The sequence below is a fragment of the Uranotaenia lowii genome, chromosome 3 (genome assembly GCF_029784155.1).
Source record: "Uranotaenia lowii strain MFRU-FL chromosome 3, ASM2978415v1, whole genome shotgun sequence".
Lineage (NCBI taxonomy): Eukaryota > Metazoa > Arthropoda > Insecta > Diptera > Culicidae > Uranotaenia > Uranotaenia lowii.
This window is the reverse complement of record NC_073693.1, coordinates 51,161,891-51,183,323: the sequence shown is the minus strand read 5'-3', so window position 1 is coordinate 51,183,323 and position 21,433 is coordinate 51,161,891.

Below are 21,433 nucleotides of genomic sequence, written 5' to 3'. Positions count from 1 at the left end.
CCGTTTGTAATCCGTTCAATTTTGTTCATGTTTCATTTCATCAGTTTTTTTGGTTATAAACATGATGTTAAGTTTTTTTAATTTCAAAACTATAAATAGATTTTAAACTGCATGCATGCAACATGCATTCAAGAATACTTCCTGATTTTGATTTAATATGTTAGCTTTAAAATTGTGATCGATTGGTTAATTTTTTCTCCATTTCGGAACTTTCCCGGCCGCCATCAAATTGAAACCAATCATTTCCGGCAACACATTGCCTTGAAGAAGACTGACGTTCAAATGTGGCGCAACACATTCGAAAGAAGCACTACTGCTTTCGATGAAACGTTCTGGTAGAGCAGCGAAGTAAAGCAGATGATGAAACTTTAGCTTCAATATTTTTTGATGGGATTGAAAATGAATGAAATTTAGTTGGGTTAAACCCAACCACATGTGGAGGGTAAGTTTTACTTTGAACAGGTGATGTTAAGAATACTTGTTAGGGATACAGAAGCAATCATATTTAAATAGTTTAAGAGGGCTTGTGATATAGCTCAGTTGGCAAGTCTGATGTCTCCTGAGCCGATGTCCGCGAGTTCGAGCCCAAGAGTAAACATCGAACACAGTTGTACCGGATAAGTTTTTCAATAACGATCCGCCAACTGTATCGTTGATAAAGTCGCGAATGCCATAAAGATGGTAAAACGACTATAATCAAAACAAAAAAAATAGTTTAAGACTCTTCAACCACATTTATCACATCTCTAAAAAATGAGACAATTCATATCACACCTAAAACTGACAGGTCCAAATCTTTCCTCTAAATCGGTAATCATGTGTTGTTTCGAGGCAGGTGCAAAAGTTCGTCAATGAAATATCCATCACTAACCGAAAAAGGACAAAAAAGAATCCCGATCGACTGATATAAATCTTCGATACATTTTTATCTCCCTCCAAGTTCGAATAAATCTTCAATAAATCTGTCAATATCCTACCCAAATTTAATCATAATCCAACGCTGGCGCCGTATGGGACAACTTCCTTCCTGTGTGTTTGTAGTTGAAGGGACCTCTTCGAAAGAGAACTGATATGATCCGTTCCGGATAAAGAGACAGGCAAAAAAAAACGAAATCATCACCCCAACCACCGGGAACCGGGAACCCTAGAAAAAGGCAAAATATTTTATCGAAACCAATGTGATCCCACATGAGCCCCCGTGGCTGGGCTGGGGAACATTTCCGTACCTATACGCAGACATATAACGGCAACCTGACGTGCGACGAGTTGGGGAAATGGCCCTCATGAATGAGCTATCTCATAAATCAAAAAACTTTCCGGAAAATTCAGAAAAGTACTTCTCCGGTGAGAGGGTTTTTTTTCGGTAGAGCTTCGCACTCTGTCAGCCTCTTTGCCGTATTGGGTCGTCATATACACGAGGATGCATTTCTATTATCTTCTACCATCAGTCTTATCACGAAAGGGTTAGTGGGTCTGAAGTTTTTCTACTACACACACAAATCAGACTCTACTCCAATAATGATCTTCCTTGGAGGTGGAATTATTGGTGGATTTTATGGCATTGTCCTGGCATTGTCCTCCCAACGCAACTGCATTACATATGTCTGAAAGAAACCAATTAAAACACATCCCATATTCTATCACAAGAAAAAGCAGGATAGAAACAATCAGCCAGCAAGAATATTGTCTATTCTATTCTATTCTATTTTTATTTATTTAAAGAGGATTTTAACCTTCGTGGTCACTCACTCACTCTGTATCGAGGAATTCGTTACATTTCAATTTTTGAATCTACATTTTTGATATTAAATTTGCACTTTGTAAAAATTTTACTAGCTTTTCTTCATTGGTTGGATGCAAAGCTTCTTCTATCCTATGTCCAATGCCGCTGGATTGTCTGTATGTTGCATACGCTCTGCATTCTCCGATGATGAGTGAGACGGTGAGTGGTTCGTTACAAGTGCCGCAGGTTAGGATTCCTTTGGTGAAAAATTCGGCGTGGGTAATCGCTGTGTGACCGATACGCAGTCTCGTCAGAACTCGTTGTTACGATGAGTTTTTCCTGTCCTTCCAAGCAAGCGTTGAGGATTTGATTCGTCGGAGAAATAGCTGAACATTTTCATCCCAATCTGACTCCCATTTTATCCTTATTTCACTTCTCACCCAACTGATGATGTCTTGTGCTGGAACATTCGTTGTAATTTTAGGACCACTTCTTCTTTCTGCAGCTAGTCTATCGGTTTTAGTATTCCCATCAATCCCAACATGAGCAGATATCCAGCATAAAGTGCCTTTTAGTTTACGCAGCTCTTGTTCGATACTCGGTATCCATGGATGTGTGGATTTCCCCGATTCGACTGCTGCTAACACGCTAGAATATTGTCATCTTGGCCGAAACAGACGGCAAAAACCACCAACCAAGATGAGTTGTGTAAACCGGCCGGCAATAGAAAACTCTCAGCAAACATGAAATCGTATCAGAAATGATAACTTAAGTCATTTACAATGGTGTTGCGAATCGCAATTTCAACTGCACTGTGAAAAGATCGTATAAAATGTCTTCTGAAGTCAGCTTAAATCGGATATGATAAAAAGTTCGCCAGGTTTGTAGATTTTGAAATGAATTCGCTCCCGCGCGAGATGTGAGAAAATTATCGTCATGTTCTCTCTACAACCAGTAGTTCATCCAGATGGCTAAAAATCTGATGGGACTTGAGTAATATTGACCAATGAGAGAACTAAAAAATATTGTCGCTGGCTGATTTGAAGGCTTTGAGAGCAAAATCTTGCGCTCTCTTTCATAATTCTGATATGAAGGTACAAATAAGGTGTCGGATAACGCCCAATTGGTGTAGTTTTCGTCGTTTAAGAAAGAAATGAAATTTATAAATGTAAATTGCCTCCAAATTGGTAGGTAAATGTTACTTTTTCAACTTTCATATGATTTTTCTAAAATGTATATGGAACCTAAATCAAAACAGCATTAGAATATAGCTAGTTTCCCATTCGCACCCCATTCCCCTTCCATTCTCATCACTTTCCCATCAACGACAAAGAAGGATGAAAAAACAGCGGCCAAACTGCAGACGGCCAATGCAGTGCGATGTTTTGGTTATCGGCGGTGGAAGAAACTCTATGACTTTCGTTTGTTAACCGACTCAGATGGTTCACTGGGTCAGATATCGGACTGGGAAGCCGAGATGAGATGTTGCAGTGAGTTTGATTCTCCCTGTATTTTTTCTTTGGGATGAATAATCCAATAGGATAAAAATTAGAGTGTCCATTTTCCGGCCATTCTAGCGTTCTCGGGAATCGGGAAATCTTACGATCCTTTTCCCGAGAGTTCTCGGGATGATTTCAACTGTAACGAATGAATCTGTTCAACACTCCGCAGCTTAAGCGCCACCCTCAGTATAGAAGGGCTGCGGGTGCGTGTTTTCAGGGTGCCCGGCTTAAGCCTCCCTCTCAGGGTGGTTGAAATTTGTTCTAAAACACTCAATACACGTTCAGCTCTTCCAAAAAAACCTCAAAGGGTCCTAAAACTTCACCCGGGAATCAATCAAGATGCAATCTCCACAGCGGTGCAATTTTTGAAATAATCAAAGCAAAAACCCCCCTTGAAAGATTCGTCAACCGTCTTTCTAGTAGACCAAACAGGCAGATAATTTTACAAAAGTTATATTGGTCTGACCAAATAGCATCCTGCCTAATCGTGACGTCACGTAATGTCTCATGTACATAGGTTCAACTTACATGCTAGCACACCTGTTCTTATTCGTCTGCTTCCTTTTGAGAAAACTGGTAACCACGTGGTTCGATGTTTAATTCTCGGTGAGGTCGAGAACGGTTGTTTGATGGCGATGTTTTTCCACAGCTGCGACGCAAACCGGCCGTTCGAGCATATTTCGGCGAGAAGCTCGAGTGACTTGACGATGCCAATAATTCCGACACCGCCCATGCGGTAGCGGTAGTAGCAATGGCCGATCGATCTCACGAGGAGCGCCTACTGAGACCGGAAATAACGCGGGAAATTCGTTCACTTTAGGCTGAGTCTCACGTTAATTCGTCTGCGAGAACCGAGGATCCGAGTATTTCCCTTTGAACGGATAGGGTAACCAGTTGCAGAACGTCGAAGACAATTGCGTAGATTTCATCCAACAAAAGAAGGTATATTGTGCCTCCACGTGCACACCCACGTTGAACAGTGGGAACTTCCTGTTCAACACCAGAATTAATAATTAAATTCTTGAATTTCGCCCGTAATTATCGCCAAAATAATCTTACCAGTGATCCGTATTCTACAATATTGCTAGCTTAAAATGGTGCGTCTAGCTATCCTTCTCTGAGCTGTATCTAGTTATTTAAGCGAAACGTTAATTTACATTTATTTGATGTAAAACTTTTAACTCACAATACTCTATTTAAATAGCTGACTTTCACTTAGAGTTTTATACACTTGTGGTTTACTGGCTACTTTCGGAAACCTAGAAAATAGCTTTAAGGTTTTAAGTTTAGCTTTATATAAAGACAAGTCACATGGATGACTTACAAAGGATAACCTAGCTCACTCTCACAGCACCACTAATTTGGAACTACCAGTTGTCTGGTTGGTGGTCTTCCAAAAATTGAAAAAGGAAACCCAATTGCGTCAAACAATACACTAGAGTATCGGCTGCTATGGAAAATACATCTTTCTTTACTCATGATCCCTACTCTAAATGGGGGCTATTCTCTTCTCTCTTACAAAATCTGGGAGGCTTCATGACCTTGAAAAACCATTTCCCACTAACATGCCCATCTTTTGCCTTCTTAGTTAACGTCAGAAAAACTGAATGAGATCTTGTGCGGAACTCAGAAAGTAACTTTTACGACCAGTAGTGCTTCTAGGGACCAATAGGTGGCGCATTAAAAAGCAGATAATAAGACGGCCAATCTCATTTTTGAAAGAATTGATTTTGTTAAATCAAATTTTAGTATTTTTTCATTAATTTGATTATCATTTTCATTGAACATATTTGGTCTCTAAAAATCTCAGTTCCTCAGTATATCTGAATGATGATTAAGATGATTTGAATCTGTGTTTCAAAATATGTCATTTTTTTGCTGATTAAATATTCTGTTATTTTAGCGTTTCCCGGAATATGAAAATTCCCGAGTTTTTCTTTATTCCCGAAATATTTTTTCTTGATTCGTTTGTATGTAGTGGTCAAGCATAATTTTGCTTGGGAGCTCGAGTCTTTATGCCAGTAGTCTATAACAATCTTAGAAACATATCTTGTACCCAAATACCTTCCCATTACAAATTTGATTATATTTGCTTGATTACTGTATTGAGCTCTCCTTCCTACTTCCAATATACTCCCTGGAAGAAGGTGGTGTGATACTCCAACAGAAAACAGCCAACTCCGATATTTTTCCATGGCATTTGTACCAAATTTGACGGAAAAATTAGGGAAAATGCTGCAAGTCGACTATCCGTCCATCAAAATCGCCATTAAACAAACGAATTCCATAGGCAACATATACACACACATGAAAGATCCAGTACCAAACGATGATCGCTCTAAGCTCATCTACTCCATCGCATGCAAAGATTGCGACAACCAATACATTGGCCTCACCCGACAGAGATTAAGCGACAGAATATCAGGGCACAGATCACTAAAGCGGGCCACAGACTACACAACATTTGTACAAATGCGATGAAATTCGATGAAATTTTGTCGCTGTGAGCACGATTTGCATAGTGTATGGCACTGCTTGAATGAGCGCCCAAACGGTTGGAGTAAAATCGGTCGGAATCGAAATATTTTGTACAAAACATTCTCCCACCCGGGGTGGAGATGGTTTTTTTTGTTGCTGTTGCTGTTTTCGCCAGCAATCATTTGTGTTCGCGTTAAATATGTTTGTATAGTGTGTGGGCGAGCATAGATCAAACAATCGACGCGGAATCATCGAATTTGTACAGGCCAATTTGTGTAGTCTATGGCCCGCTTAATGAACCAGTTAGATAAGATAGTTAACACATACTCTAACACAGCCCCCATGTTGGACAAACTCATGCAAAAATCCGCTCATATAGAACACTGTAAAAAATGTAAACATAGATTCGAACTCTCAAACACCAAAATAATTGATAGCACACTACGCTATATAAATCTAGAATTTTTGGAAATGTGCCTCATCTACATGACCAAAAACTCTGTAAACAAACGTACAGATGTTGACAATCTCAACACTGCATACGCTGCCAAATTCGACAAATTGTACAAACACTTCGAACATCAACCTAAAAGCTTACAGAATGAACACATATAACAAAATGAACAAATTTCCATCGATCAAAGCTCATACATATCACAGTAGCTTGTGACCGCCATAGACAAACGACCAAAATCTCGTTCCGTAAGACACCAATCTACAGTACCGTTAATAATTGTATAGAAATTGGAAGCACGCGCACTGTCACTTCGACTTTGAACTTCCATAACTTTTTACTCTGATCATATTTTTTGATCAAATTTTCTGCGTTAGATAGATCAACTATCACACTATCATATCACAAATTTTGAGCTTTCTGGAGTTTGTGTGGCCTGAGAAACAGTAATTCTACGAAAATCGGACTTTTTGGGCTATTCTCAATCAACCTGCAATATCTCTGAAACTACGCTACATTTTTTATTGCAATTTTGCAGAGTGATTGTTGAAATATAAAGCTAGCATGTCTGAAGTTTTTGAAAAGTTCTATCAATGAGATCAAAAGTTACGCGAGGTGCAATATTTCAGGCATGGATCTAGAAATGGGATTTCTATAGAATTTCTTGAATAAATTTTTATGATGAACAGTTTTGTAATTCCTTTATTTTAATTTTTCTCCTTTTACATTTTACAGAAATATTTGAAAAAAAAAAAAGTTTTTTAGTTCTCAAGTGATGAAAAAGTTATGACTTTCGAACATCGGAAAATAAGCTGTATGGATCGATAAATCATTGTTCCTCAAGTTTCACCATTATTGGAGTTGTGATTTTTCACTTTAATCAATTTTAAAATTCGTTTTTACTTTAACTTGTTGACTCGAGGCCAACAGAGCACCATTAATCGGGGCACGATGGGCAACAGTTTGTCTGATTTCATCTGACGATTTGGCCTAGCGGGTAAGGTATCGAAGTGGTAACTCCATGAAGTCAATTCCTGTTTAAGTCGAACCATATGATAGATGAGGTGGACTTTTTGCTAGCATTAATTTTACATGGCGTGCAAGAATGCTAGCTGACATTAGGAGATGGCGAAGTGCAGCATAAATTTTTACTACATTGATTGTTAACATGACAGTTTCATTCTAAATTTCATTGAAAGTAATACCAAGGCTGGATATTTTTTTAACGAATTTTATATTTGCTGAACTCAAAGTGATGCCTTTTTCGAAATTCAAATTTATACATTTATTTATTTTTATTTACAAATAATTAAAATTTCAAAAAATATAAATAAATATTGGTTTATTAAACCATTTTCCTACCTATGATCATCACTCAAACTCGGAAGAATTCTAAATTCTACTGTCGCCATTCAATTAAACAGAGTCCAAAACTGTAGATCAAAATTTTATAAAATCTAAATAGAAGAGCTGTAAAGTTCGGTAAATTTGTTATGAATATAAAATAAACATAAAAATGAAAAAGATTAAGTTTAATACAAAAATAAAAATAAAAACGTTTACCTTTATAAAATCTTTTTTTTTTGTAAAATTGAATAGACAACTCCATGGAACAGTATTATTGATCCAATGTTTTGATAACTTTTTCCGAAAAGACATCAATAAATGATTCGAAATGATGAAATCAAATTTAATTCATTGAAAAAAAAACATCCGCGGTAATATCTTGACGATCACGATTTGAAATGCGTATTCTCGACAAGGCAAAAAAAAAATATCTATTTTGAACTCCAAGAAGTTGTTTGAAACACGTAGTTTATGAAAAAATTTACTTTGATAAAATGGAGAAAGCATCAAAGTTATACATTAAATTGAATTCAAATTCTTCCAGTTGTAAAAATTAAAGTCTAATAAAGTATATTTTTGATGTTCACAATTACATAGCATAACATATTTTATAAATGATTATTTCATCATTTGAAGCTTACACTTAAAAATTGTAGATTGAGAAATTTGATTTTATTGATTAGGCTGGAAAAAATTTCAAATCCTTCTTTTGTCACTAGAAGTTGGAACATCGCGAGGAGGGGGACAATAAAAAATAATACGATAAACAAATAAATTGAAATAAATTGCATGAAAGATTGTATGCAACAAAATTGCATGCTATATCATTGCACAAAACCTATTAATTACGTAATTTTTTATCGAATAATTCAATCAAATCAAGAAATCAAAAGTTGAAAAAACTCCGGTCTTCTGAAATTTGTTTTTTGGTCTTGCAAACTTTCAGATATTGGAATTTTTTATCGAAATTTACATAAACTATTTCAAAGTTTATTTCAGATGTTTTGAAAATTTCGAAGGGAAGGAGGAAAGGGGGGAGGGGGTGACAAATGTAGAAATTGATATTTGTTCCAACCTTGTTGGTAAATAAGAATCTAATAAATCAAAATAAGTTATTTCAACTTTTGTAAAGAATATTGAAGACACAAAGCAAATACAAAATTAGTAAGCATTGCGCAAACATAAGCTTCTTTGTTGCTACTTCGAATCATTTTAGAACTTTTCTGAGATAAACTGAGAAATCATGATAGATTAAATTAAAGATTTGAAATAATTTAAACCTATGTGAAATGTATATAAATTTTCAAAATCAGGGTTCATAGTCTGAAAATTTTGAGCTCTGTAAATTTTGACGCTATCAATTGAAACATTTGATCCTTGGAAGGACAAAAGGTACAAACAATGTTTTAAAACATTCAAAATTAAAAAAAAAAACAAACATATTTTTAAAAAATCAAAAAAAAAATATCTAAATAGAAGAACTATAAAATTCGGCAAACTTGTTTCAATATTTTAACAAAATATAAAAAAGGATTATCTTTTTACATTAAAAAATCAATGAAAACGCTGACCATTTTTAAACTATTTTTGTACAAATTAATAGTGCAACTTCATTTTTGAATGATTCGGAAATATTTTGGCGACCGAATTTTTTGTCGGAATTGTCTATCTCCCCTAATTTTGGTAATATGGCGTTTATAAGTTTAAAATTGAAGCAAATTCGAGTGAAATCAATCATTGATAACTAATGAACCAGCAAAACTACATGAAAAACAAAAACTGATTCTGAGTTTGTTGATTCTCACCCATTCAATCAAACAGTAATCTTTAGCCTAGATATTCTAATTTCAATAAAAAAATATCCAAAAACCTAATTCCAAATTTTGAGAAATTCAAAATTATACCGTTACTAGTATTTCTGACATTCTTAAGAAAGTTTTTAAAAAAAGTTTCATGTCATTCAACAAATTGGTTGAAGATTTCAAAAAGATTGATTTAACTTCTTTGAAAAAAACAAATTGCCTTAATTTACAGAATGGTATAACGCAAACAACAAATTCTATAAATTTGTTCGCAGAAGTCCAAATCAATTGCGATCTTGGAAAAGTTTATCAGTGATTTCATTTTTTTTTCTAAATCTTTGTATTGCTTTACAGTGTTGTCACAAAAACTGAGAAATTTATCTATAATGATTATCAATTAAATTTCAAAAGTTATTTCAAAAACAAAAGCTGATGGAAAGAAAAGTTATTGCATATTTGGAATTTAAGGCACCCAAAAAAAATCAAAATTACGGAAAAATGGCAATTTTGTGTCCTTTTGTAGTTTTCAAAACCCCTTTGAATGTATAGTTTAGTATTGAAAATAACACATAAAAAAATTGAGGCTAAAATTGGTTTTTTGAAGAAAACTTTCAAATAAGCATCAACATTGTTATGGCGCAAACGATTTAAAAAAAAAAAAAAAGTGACTAGCAATAAGGTAAAATTATTTTTTTGCTTATTTTGTTGACTAGTGAGTAGTAAACAACTTTATTTTTGAGTTTTTGATCTGTTGAATTGGTATTTGATGAATGAATTTTGAAGTTTAGTTGGTTTGAATTTGTTAAGTTTCACTTCCTTTAAAATCCATTCTAAAGACGAGTTAGGGGTTTTTAATTGTCATGATTTGAGTTTGATTACTAAATTAAGGTTTGTAAAATTGCAATTCGAAATTTATTGTTATAGATAAGTACAAGTGAACTTGTATAGTATCGTTGAACGGAATGTCATTGGCCTAGAATGGTAAAAGTCTGAATTCCGCCAGAGGCGAACTAATTTTTGGACGTGTTTTTTAACACTTATTTTTAAATCCCTTTTGAGGTCAAGTAGTTACTGGATATTGCGGAAAATTAATTTCTGAACTGAAAATTGTATTTAGAAAGAAAGCTTAAATAAATCCAAAAGTCGCTGGCAAACATATGAATTTCACAATATTTGATAACAGTCGGTAAATCATTAATGAATATGCTGAACAATTATGGCCTCAAAATGGATCCTTGGGGAACTTCGGATAAAACTGGCATAGACTCCGAAAGTTTGCCATTCAAATATACAACTTGTGGTCGTATGAAGATTGTAAACGTGCCGAAATACTCAAGTCGCCGTTAGAAGTCATTGAAAATATGTCAGACAGCATCAAAATAACTATACTGAATACGAAAACCAATGTTTCACGACAATTCGTCGTTAACAACGGAAATGCTTCGTTTGTTGATATGCTTCAGCTGCGTCCCGGTGCGTTAAATTATCGTATTAATAAAACTTTTGAACTCATTCAAAAATTGCATTTGAATAATAAACACATTATATTTGACATTAAAATTTTTGTATTGTTTATCTATATTATGTGTTTTTTTGCTTGCTAAAAAAATTGCCAGGCATAAAAACTATCACTTAAATCATCAATTTTAAATTTTGTACAAAACAGTATCGAAAAATACTTATTTTTGAAACTCAAAATGTATTTTGAAAAACAGATAATTTGATGCGATTGCAAAAAAGTTATTTATGCAACCAATTTTTTTTATGCACGAGTCGTACATTACGAGTTTAAAAATTACAACGAGTGCTGAAAAATTCGAGTTTTGCAACGAGTTTCAGACATTTTTTTTTGCAACAAGTTGCAAAAAGTAGATTTTACCAGCCTTAGTTGTACATAATCCAACGAGGCTGGCCGTACACAATTTTTGCAATACCGAAAATACGCTTCAGAATCAAGTCTTTGAACATGAAGTAACAGGTAGTGGTTTTTTTCTCTTTAAAATCAAATCAGTGTTTAAAAGTAACACTTTTTGAAATTGTTTTGCAAACATAATTGAAAAGAACTACTCTTCAACACTGTTTTTTTTCAGTAGGAAAGCAGGCCTTTATGCAACCAAAGTTAGTTTTGAATAATTGATACATCAGTGCGGAATTGCAAAAAATACCGAAGTGAAATCAAGTCCAGATGAAGGTTGTATTTTTTCTTTCGAAATCTTAACAGTATCAAAAAGACCCATTTTGACTCAACACTATTTGTTAGTAGAAAAAAATTGGCCTTTCCAAAACCAAACTTCTTTTTGAAATATAATCATTTAAGTATGAAGTTGCAAAAAGGAAATTCTAGCACAAGAGTATGAATCGAAAAGCTTTATTTCGAAAAATAAGTTTAGCTAAGGTTTATTTTTCATTCGGTGGTTCAATCTTAGAAAAAAAACATAACCACAATAATTTTTTTTTGTTCTAAAATATTTCCTAGTCACTTTTACCTACGGTTAAGCATGTAGCAGTAAAGGATGCAACGAATCAAAAGTTTTCTACTGCCCCTCCGAGACGAAACAGACACTCGAAAAGGGTTCTGAAGTTACGGTCTGGTCATAAATAATCCTTCGCCATGTGCCCTTGTGGTAGGTAACTGATCTTTGAGCGGTCTCCACCCGGGGGGGAGAAATGAATTATGGGGCCGAGTTGAGTTGTTCAACAGTTACTGCTGATAATCGCAAATCCTGGCTTCGGTATAAGATTTTCTAAATTGGATTTTTGTACAAATTTATTGATTTGTTCGGAAACAGATTTTTTTTTCTTGATTTCGGAGTAAGTATTTAGTTAAAATTATACTTTTAAGTTGAAATTCAAAATAAAAATATCAAGAATTTTCAATGTCAACATTCTTTTAAAGTTAATCTTAATAGTAACATCAAGCATTAAAAAACCAACATTTCGTAATGGAGTCGGTAATCATTTTCTCTTCGCTCGATTAGACTTTAGTTGGCCTTATTTGAGAATTCTGTGTATCAGAAAGTAAAACTGAATATCAAATAAATAACTTATTTTCAAAAACTGTTTTTAGTAATAATCACCTGCATGGAAGAGGTCAAACCGCAAACAGTGATGGATATGAATATTTCATCTAACTCAACCCAACTCCAACTCAACAGAAGACGCATGACGCTTCCCGTCATGTTTACAAAACTGTCTCCGGAATAAAGTCCACTACTTACCGGTAAATACATTCCATCATCGGTCTTCCTCCTCTCTGGTCCGTTCGGGTCATCCAGGCGTCGTCCCTTGTGTTGTGTATATTTATTTGTTCGAAAACCAGCAGCGTTGCAAGACTTTCCTGTGGTTTTTTTCTTTTCCCACACACATTTGTTGCAACTTTCCCGCACCCTTCAGAACGGACATGCCAGTAATATTCGTAACCTTTCACTTAGCCACGTGACATTTTCCCCACCCACCCGTTGGCGTCCGGTTTTCTGTGTTCTTCCTGCGAGCTGACAGTTTCTCATCTCTGAGCCCATCCAGTGGCGCCTGAAGCTATGCAACAGAGTACCTTCTTCCCCCCGCAGCATTCCATCATGGTTCCGACCAGGCCGCCAGCCATTAGGGAAGAAGTAAGAGTACAGCAACAGCACTTTATAAATTATAAATGTCACACCAAGCTGTGCTTTCACTTCGTCTTCTTCCAGTTCTCCTAGTTCTTTTATGATTCTTTTTCCCTCCGGGCTTGGGCCAAGGGGTGAGAAAACATCCAACAGGATCATTTGTATTATAAACCATCGCATAGCATCGGGGCCCGGAACTGCTTCCAACCCATCCGGTTCCGCCCACGCAGCAAGCAGCACGGTTTGTACCCGGAATGACCAAACCCAACGACCGTGACGCATCCCCCGGGAAACCCATCTCAGCTCATAATCCCAGGGCGGTGTAACTGTAGGACGAGAAATGGACACAGGACCAGAACTCAGAACGAATGGTCACCGGGCTGCTGATTTTGATGCCATCCTGTTGATCTTTCTTACCCAAAACTTACTCACTCACTCACTCACTCAGCTTCCCCGACTTTAATCCTGAGGTACTTCAGGTCCAGTCCAGTCCACCGATTTCTCCGAGGGATGATGGGATGGGAAACCGGGGGGCATGTACTACTTATAGCTTTTCGCAAACGTAGCGTGTCAATTTTGCGCTCAATGTCTTTTGCTCACACCACCGCGCTGCTGACGGAAGAACTGTTCTTCCAGACGACTTACGGGAGGAGACTTCCCGAGACTTGTCCCTGGGACCAGTTCGAGACAGAGAAAGACACCGTGGAAGGGAAGGGAAGAGTGTGACAACGAACGAACGAACGACATTTCCGCTTTGGACCTGCCCGTGACAAACGGCAACTGACGTCGGGCGAAGCGAAGATTTTCCGCTGGATCGAAGCCAACTCCTGGCCCTCCTTCCTGGATGGCAGAACGGAGCGGAATTGTCTTTTAAAGTCCAATGAATTATATTAGTCGACTTTTCTATCGCTCCCAAGCGGAAGTTGTAAGATACAAATCTTGAGATGGTTTTGCGAAGAATTTACATTTTCTTTTTTCTTTTCTCATTAAATTTTCTCGGAAATTATCGACGTTTTTCGGTGGAAATTTAAATTCTTACATTAACGATTGAAATTTAAAAAAAAATCTGATAAAACAATCACTTTCGATCAACAGAAGCAACACTTAAGGCTGTCTATATGTGGCCAGATCGCCTGGTTTTATCCGGGTTTGCCCGGATATTTGATGCAATATTTAGGATAAGTCCGGCCCGGCCCTGTTGCCCGGATTTCATTCAAAATCGCCCGGATTTTTCCCGAATATATCCACTTTATTTGGCTAATCAAACAAAAAAAAAATAACGCAAGTTTTCTAGAAACTTTTACCAAAATTATCATGAAAGGTTTTCTTGATTAATGTTAAGTAATTTTTGGAATTTTAGAAAATTTTCACGGATATTGCCCGGGTTTATGATCGTCACTTTTGAAATCAAATGCCCGGATTTTTCAAGGTTTTTATGTAAAATTGTCCGGTTTGTCCGGCTCGGATACGTGCTAAAAAAGTTCTGGCAACCTTGGTCTACATGAATCATTCTATGTCTCAAAAATCGGTTTTCTATGAAATGGCAGTGGTTTATGACCACTGCCTGACCCGCAACATACTCTTTGTCGTAAATTTCTTTCTCTTGAGTGTTTGAAAATAACGAGAAACTTTTGATTTGTAGCATGCTTAACTATTTTTTTTTTTGAAGGCAGCTCGTGAATGGTCAAGTGCAAGCTTCTTTGTATAGAAAGTTTCAATTAAATTAAATTGATAAATTCTATAACTTGTTTGTTGTTTTTTAATCCATCAATAATCCGTGTAAATTTTGGAAGCGATTTTTAGGGTTTTAGGGGTTTAACGAAATTTTGTCACAAATCACCCTAGACTTAAGACATTTAATTTCACGACACAAGGTACATATATAACGTTTCTTATTGTAAATGTCGATTTGCAATTCAATCAACCTTTTTTATTAAAACTCTAAACTTGACAAACCATCGAATACTGACAAGTTGGACACCATGTAACAGGTGTTTACCACTCACGATGGTCCATAAAATTAGCAAAACAAATCTAAAATCAAATATTTTCTACTTTTTTTTTTTTTTATTCTAGACAAGGGATCTCAGTGGAAAAAGGTTTCCTTTTAAGAGATCCTTCTTGCTTACTTAGTAAAAATAACAAATAACAGAAAAAGTATATTTAAGAACATTACACTACTGCTTAATTATTAAGTTAAAAAAATTTACAAATTAAAATGAGAAATACAAGTTAAAAAATTTACGAATAAAAAAAACTGGTATGATGATTGGTTGTTATAGGTTCAGCGTTTCCTTAAGATGTTGTATTAGTTTCGTTTTAAATATGTTACGGTTTTGAGAATTTTTAATTTCCTGCGGTAAAGAATTATATTTAGTAGGTCCGGTAAACGATATTCTACGTTGACCAAAGGCCGTGCTAGATCTACTGCATTGTAAATAGTTTGATTGTCGGGTATTATGGGTGCGCGATACTACAGTGAATTTCAAATTACGAGAGGTATTAGTATTAGTGGAACGGAGATTATCGAACACAAAAATCATTGTTTGCAAGTCACAAAGCTGAGATAAAGGCAATATATTGTGCGACGTGTCTGAGTATAGTGCTGATGTCGGATAAAGCAAAGGCAAATTTAAAATAGTTTTCAGGCATCTGTTTTGTAAGGTCTGAAGCCGAGATAAAGACGATATAGAGGCCCTGCCCCATACAGCTATCAAATAATTTAAATGGGAATGTATGAACGCATAGTAAAGCTTGAAAAGAACGTGGCGTGGAACAAATTGTTTAATTTTCCAGAGAATTCCACAAAACGAGGACACTTTCCTTTGAATATGAGCGATATGATTATTCCAAGAAAGCGATTCATCCAAAAGTATGCCTAAATACTTAAATTCATTTACTTTTTCAATGGTACACCTCCGAACCATTGGATCATTGTGTGGAGGTACAATTTTTCGTGCTGAGTGGAACATTACATATTTAGTTTTTGAAAAGTTCAATGATAAAAGGTTGCTGTTGAAATAGTTAAGTAGCAATTCGAGGTCTTCCTCCATTTTCCTTAGAGCAGTATCGTCGGCAAAGAGACGAGGAGTACCATGTAAGGGAAGCTTGCTTAAGTCGTTGATATATATAAGGAAAGTTATGGTCCAATATTACTTCCCTGTGGAACCCCTATTTCAATTTTTTCAAGTGCACTGCTGGTGTTGTCAATGGACACGAATTGCTTCCGATTTGATAAGTAGCTACGAATTAAGTCATTGGCTACACCTCGTATACCATAGTACTCTAGTTTGGTCAGGAGTATTTCATGATCTAAAGTGTCAAACGCTTTTTTTAAGTCCAGAAACAGACCACCAATGATATTCTTGGAATCAATATTTTCGATAATTGAGTCAACTAATTCGCATATTGCATTCAAAGTACTAGACCCAGATTAAAAACCATACTGTCTTCAATAAAGTATATTATTCCTGTTCGGCTCAAGCGCTCGTTGCGAGCAGACGCGTTTATCTAGAGCTCCGAGTTGTACAGTTTTTGGCGTGTGCGTTTCGCACTTAAGTGTGACCTTGCTATAGCCTTCGCGTCAGTTCTCTGGCGACAGTATATTTTTTTCACGTTCTGCTTAGGCGTTCGGTTCGTGACAATGTCTTTTCGAGTGCGAGAAAATACCTTCAAGGTTGATTTGAAAAACTTTTCCAAGCGCTCATCGTATGAGCAAATCCATGATTTCGTTCATGGAACTCTCGGTCTTTCGTTGCAACAAGTGATACGCCTACAAATGAACCATGCGCAAAACTGCGCACATGTGAAGTGTGTTGATTTGAAAACTGCTCAAGATGTAGTTATTGAGCACAATGAACGACATGAGATTGAAGTTAATAATAAGCGTACTAAGGTGCGACTAATTATGGATGATGGCGGAATCGAAGTGAAAATCCATGACCTATCCGAAAATGTTCGGAATGATGAAATTATTTCATTCCTGAATTCGTATGGTGAAGTGCTTTCAATCAGAGATGAAGTGTGGAACGAAGGTTTCAAATACAAAGGTGTTGTGTCTGGTGTGAGAATTGTCAAGATGATTCTACGAAAACACATCAAATCATTCGTTACTATCCAAGGTGAGGAAACGCTTGTTTCCTACAGAAGCCAGCCTCAAATTTGTCGACACTGCCACTACCAAATTCATCCGGGTAGTACTTGTGTTGAAAACAGAAAGCTAGTGGGACAAAAGAACGATCTCAACCAACGTTTGGAGGTCGCGCGCGGAGGTGGTGGAGGAGGCAGCTATGCAGACGTGCTAAGCAGACCAAGCACTAGTGGAATCAACTCTCAAGCTCGTCCAAATTTGATGCCCAGTTTCACCAACACCGAGCCAACACAGTTACATGAGCATCAGAAAACCCTAAATGGCAGTACCAACACGACGCCTCCCACTGACCAAAGTACCGTTACCGCAACCAACATCGATCATCAGCAGCAATCAACATCATCGGACGAACAAATGGAGGAAGGAGAAAAGGGTGATAGCTCGACACCATTGGACGTTGGGCATATACCACCAACATCAGCGCCCGAGAAAACAGCAATCAATAAGAAACCTACAGCGGCACGCAAGGCGGTTGACATCAGCTCTAATGTGGTAAGTGACTTCCCTTTTCCTCAACTTCCCTCCCAATTTTCCCATACCATCAACACCCAGATTTCCGATACTGAAATACAAGACTCCACTGGTGAAGGTTCAGCTGACGACTCTTCGAATGAAGCAGCCCCGTTTAAAAAAGTGAAACGCGGGAAAGGTCGTCTAAGATAGATTTGTGTATTAACTATGTCTACTAACACATGCTTAAGCTACAATATTTGCAGCATTAACACCAATGCTGTGTCTAATACTAACAAAATTCAGTGCCTGATTTCGTTTATCCGTCTTGTTGAATCTGACATTGTCTTGCTCCAAGAAGTTGAGAACCCCAGCTTTACTATCCCTGGTTATAATGTGATCACGAACGTCGACAGTGCACGAAGAGGCACTGCTATTGCCCTAAAAGAACACATACCGTACACAAACATACAACGAAGTCTAGACAGTCGTGTTATCACCGTAAAGCTGGGAGGTAACGTAACTGTATGCAATGTCTATGCTCCATCAGGCACACAAAACCTAGCATCTCGTGAACATCTTTTTCGCCATACCCTCCCTTTCTATCTCCAAAATGCCACCTCAAATCTAATAGTAGGAGGTGATTTTAATTGCGTGTTATCCTTGAAAGATGCTACTGGTTGTAATAATCAAAGTATCTCGCTAAAAAGGTTTGTCGACAATATGAATTTGTCTGATGCGTGGGAATTAAAACATGGTAATCAAATAGCGTATAGTTTTATTCGCCCGAATTCGGGTTCGCGCATTGATCGCATTTATATCTCTCACTCTCTCACTAACAATCTTCGTACAGCTGAGTTTTTCCCTGTTTGTTTCTCTGATCACAAAGCGTTTAAAATTAGATGTTGTCTTCCTGATCTTGGTAAGGCTCAAGGTCGTGGGTTTTGGTCAATCCGATCCCATATTTTAACAGAAGAAAACTTAGAAGAGTTCGAACAAAAATGGAATCGCTGGTTACGTGAGCGCGCAAGCTTTAGTAGTTGGATGGCGTGGTGGATTGAATGCGCAAAGCCTAAAATACGTAGTTTCTTCAGATGGAAAACAAATGAAGTCTTCAAAGAATTTCATGCCAAAAATGAGTTTTTATATCGAACTTTGACGATCGCTTATGATAATCTTTTAAATAATCCTCAATCAACTTCGGAAGTAAACAAAATCAAAGCAAAAATGTTGCAACTCCAAAATCAATTTTCGAAATCTTTCCAACGTTTGAACGATGTGTACATTGGAGGTGAAAAAATTTCCTCGTTTCAACTTGGTGAACGAATGCTACGCAACAAAAAGAGTCACATTTCAACAATTCAACACCAAGATACAGTTTTGACTGATCCTGTTGAAATAGAAAACCACATAACAGATTATTTTCGTCGTTTGTACAGTAGACAGAACGTCACTTCCAGTTCAAACTTAGTATTCCGTCGAGAGATTTCTCCAGATTCTGAAATAAACGAACGATTGATGAACGAAATAACCACTGAAGACATTTATTTTGCCATTAAATCAAGTGCCTCTCGAAAATCTCCCGGTAACGATGGCATTCCCAAAGAATTTTACTGGAAGGCATTCGATATCATTCATAGACAGCTCAACTTAATCTTGAATGAAGCGCTTAATGGGAACATTTCGGAAAAATTCATGGAAGGAATCATAGTGTTGACCAAAAAGAAAACCACCGACGATACGATCAAAAGTTACCGTCCAATCTCTTTGTTGAATTTTGACTACAAACTCCTGGCACGGATACTCAAGCAGCGTATTGAGAGGATAATGGAACATCATCATATTTTGAACTCATCACAGAAGTGTTCAAACAGCAATCACAACATTTTTGAAGCATTATCAGCCATCAAAGACCGTGTTGTAGAGTACAACTGTCATAGAAGATCAGGAAGACTCATCTCTTTCGATCTCGATCACGCCTTTGATCGTGTTGATCAAAGCTATCTGTTATGTGTTTTAAGAAGTTTGCATTTTAACCCTGTGTTTGTTTCTTTATTGGATAAAATCATGACGAAGTCCTCCTCAAAAATGTTGATAAATGGAAATCTGTCTCCCTCCTTCCCCATCCAACGTTCCGTTAGACAAGGAGATCCCCTCAGTATGCACCTATTCGTCCTATACTTACACCCTCTCCTAGAACATCTCCTATCCATTTGTAATAACCCACAAGAGCTGGTGTTGGCATATGCTGACGACATTTCGATCATCGTGGAGAATGACAACAAATTGCAACGGATTGTGGATGCGTTCAGTGAGTTTGGGCAATGCTCTGGAGCAGTACTGAACACAAACAAAACAATTGCAATAAACATCGGAACACAACAGAATACGAGAACCCCGGGTTGGTTCATACTCAGCGATTCCGTTAAAATTCTTGGGGTCATCTTCTTCAATTCATCAAAGCGTATGATTGAAGAAAACTGGGGCGACGTCATAAGAAAAACTTCACAGCTTATGTGGAAGTTCAAACCACGAATCCTCACTTTGATTCAAAAGATAACCATCATCAACACCTTTATAACATCCAAAATGTGGTTCATGGCGTCAATCCTTAGCATCCCCAACGCATCAGCAGCTCGTATAACATCTCAAATAGGAAACTTCATCTGGGAACGGCATCCAACCAGAATTTCAATGGAGCAGATTGGTCTTGCAGTCGAAAGAGGTGGCCTTAACCTTCAATTACCAATGCAGAAATGTAGAGCTCTTTTGCTAAATCGTTTTGTTCGATGTCGGGAACAATCTCCTTTTGCTTCCTCATTTGAGGGTTTAATGGCTAATCCACCGTTTCCTGGATCCATCCCGGCGTTATATCCGTGTCTTAAAACTATTGCTCGAGAGATGCCGTACATCCCTGCTAATGTTCGAGAAAACCCATCGGCCGCAACACTTCTAGAGGTCTACAGAGGAAGAAGTAAAACACCTAAAATTGTCGAGGAAAACCCTACGGTGGATTGGCAACGAGTTTGGCGAAATATTCGACAACGAAATCTCTCTTCATCTGAAAAATCTCTGTACTATCTTCTGGTGAATCGAAGGATACCGCACGCAGCGTTGCTGTTTCGACAAAATAGAACAGATAGTGAATTTTGTGTGCATTGTCCAACAGTGATCGAAGATCTTGAGCATAAATTCTCTAGTTGTAGTAAAATTGAACATCTCTGGTCTTTCATGAAACCAAAATTAGAATTGACTTTAAACAGGAGAATAGCTTACAGAGATTTTGCAATTCCTGAATTCAAACATACAAGAGCAACAAGCAGAAAAGTAGCGCTAAAAATGTTTATAGTGTATGTAAACTTTATCTTAGAAGCTAGTAATAATTTGACGATAGGTGCTCTTGATTTTGAGTTGCACTGTGAAAATTTGTAATATGAATGCTATCTAGAGAAGAATATCTAAATAAATCTGTTAACAAAAAAAAAAAGTATATTATTGTCAATGAGGAATTTATTCAACCTCACTGTTAAAATTTTTTCAAAAATTTTGTTAAAAACACTCAAAGTAGATATCGGTCGATAATTATTAACGTTGGCAGAATCTCCTGACTTAAAAACTGGTATGACCTTCGCGGTTTTCAGACAATCGGGATATTCTCCATTTTCTGTTATGAGATTGAAGCATTGCGAGAGTATATTTCCAAAATATTCAATGTTAGATTTAAGAAGTGCTGTAGGTATCTTATCAGGTCCACAACCTTAATTTGGAGCTATAAGTCTGCAACATTCGTTTTATTGGTACAATTCCTGCATGGTTATTCGATAAGTGCTAGTTTGTGATGATCAGTCTTGTGTTCCATCTACTAACAAATTCACATCACAAAGTTAGCCGATGCATACAGTTAGAGTTGAAACTGAAACAGTCG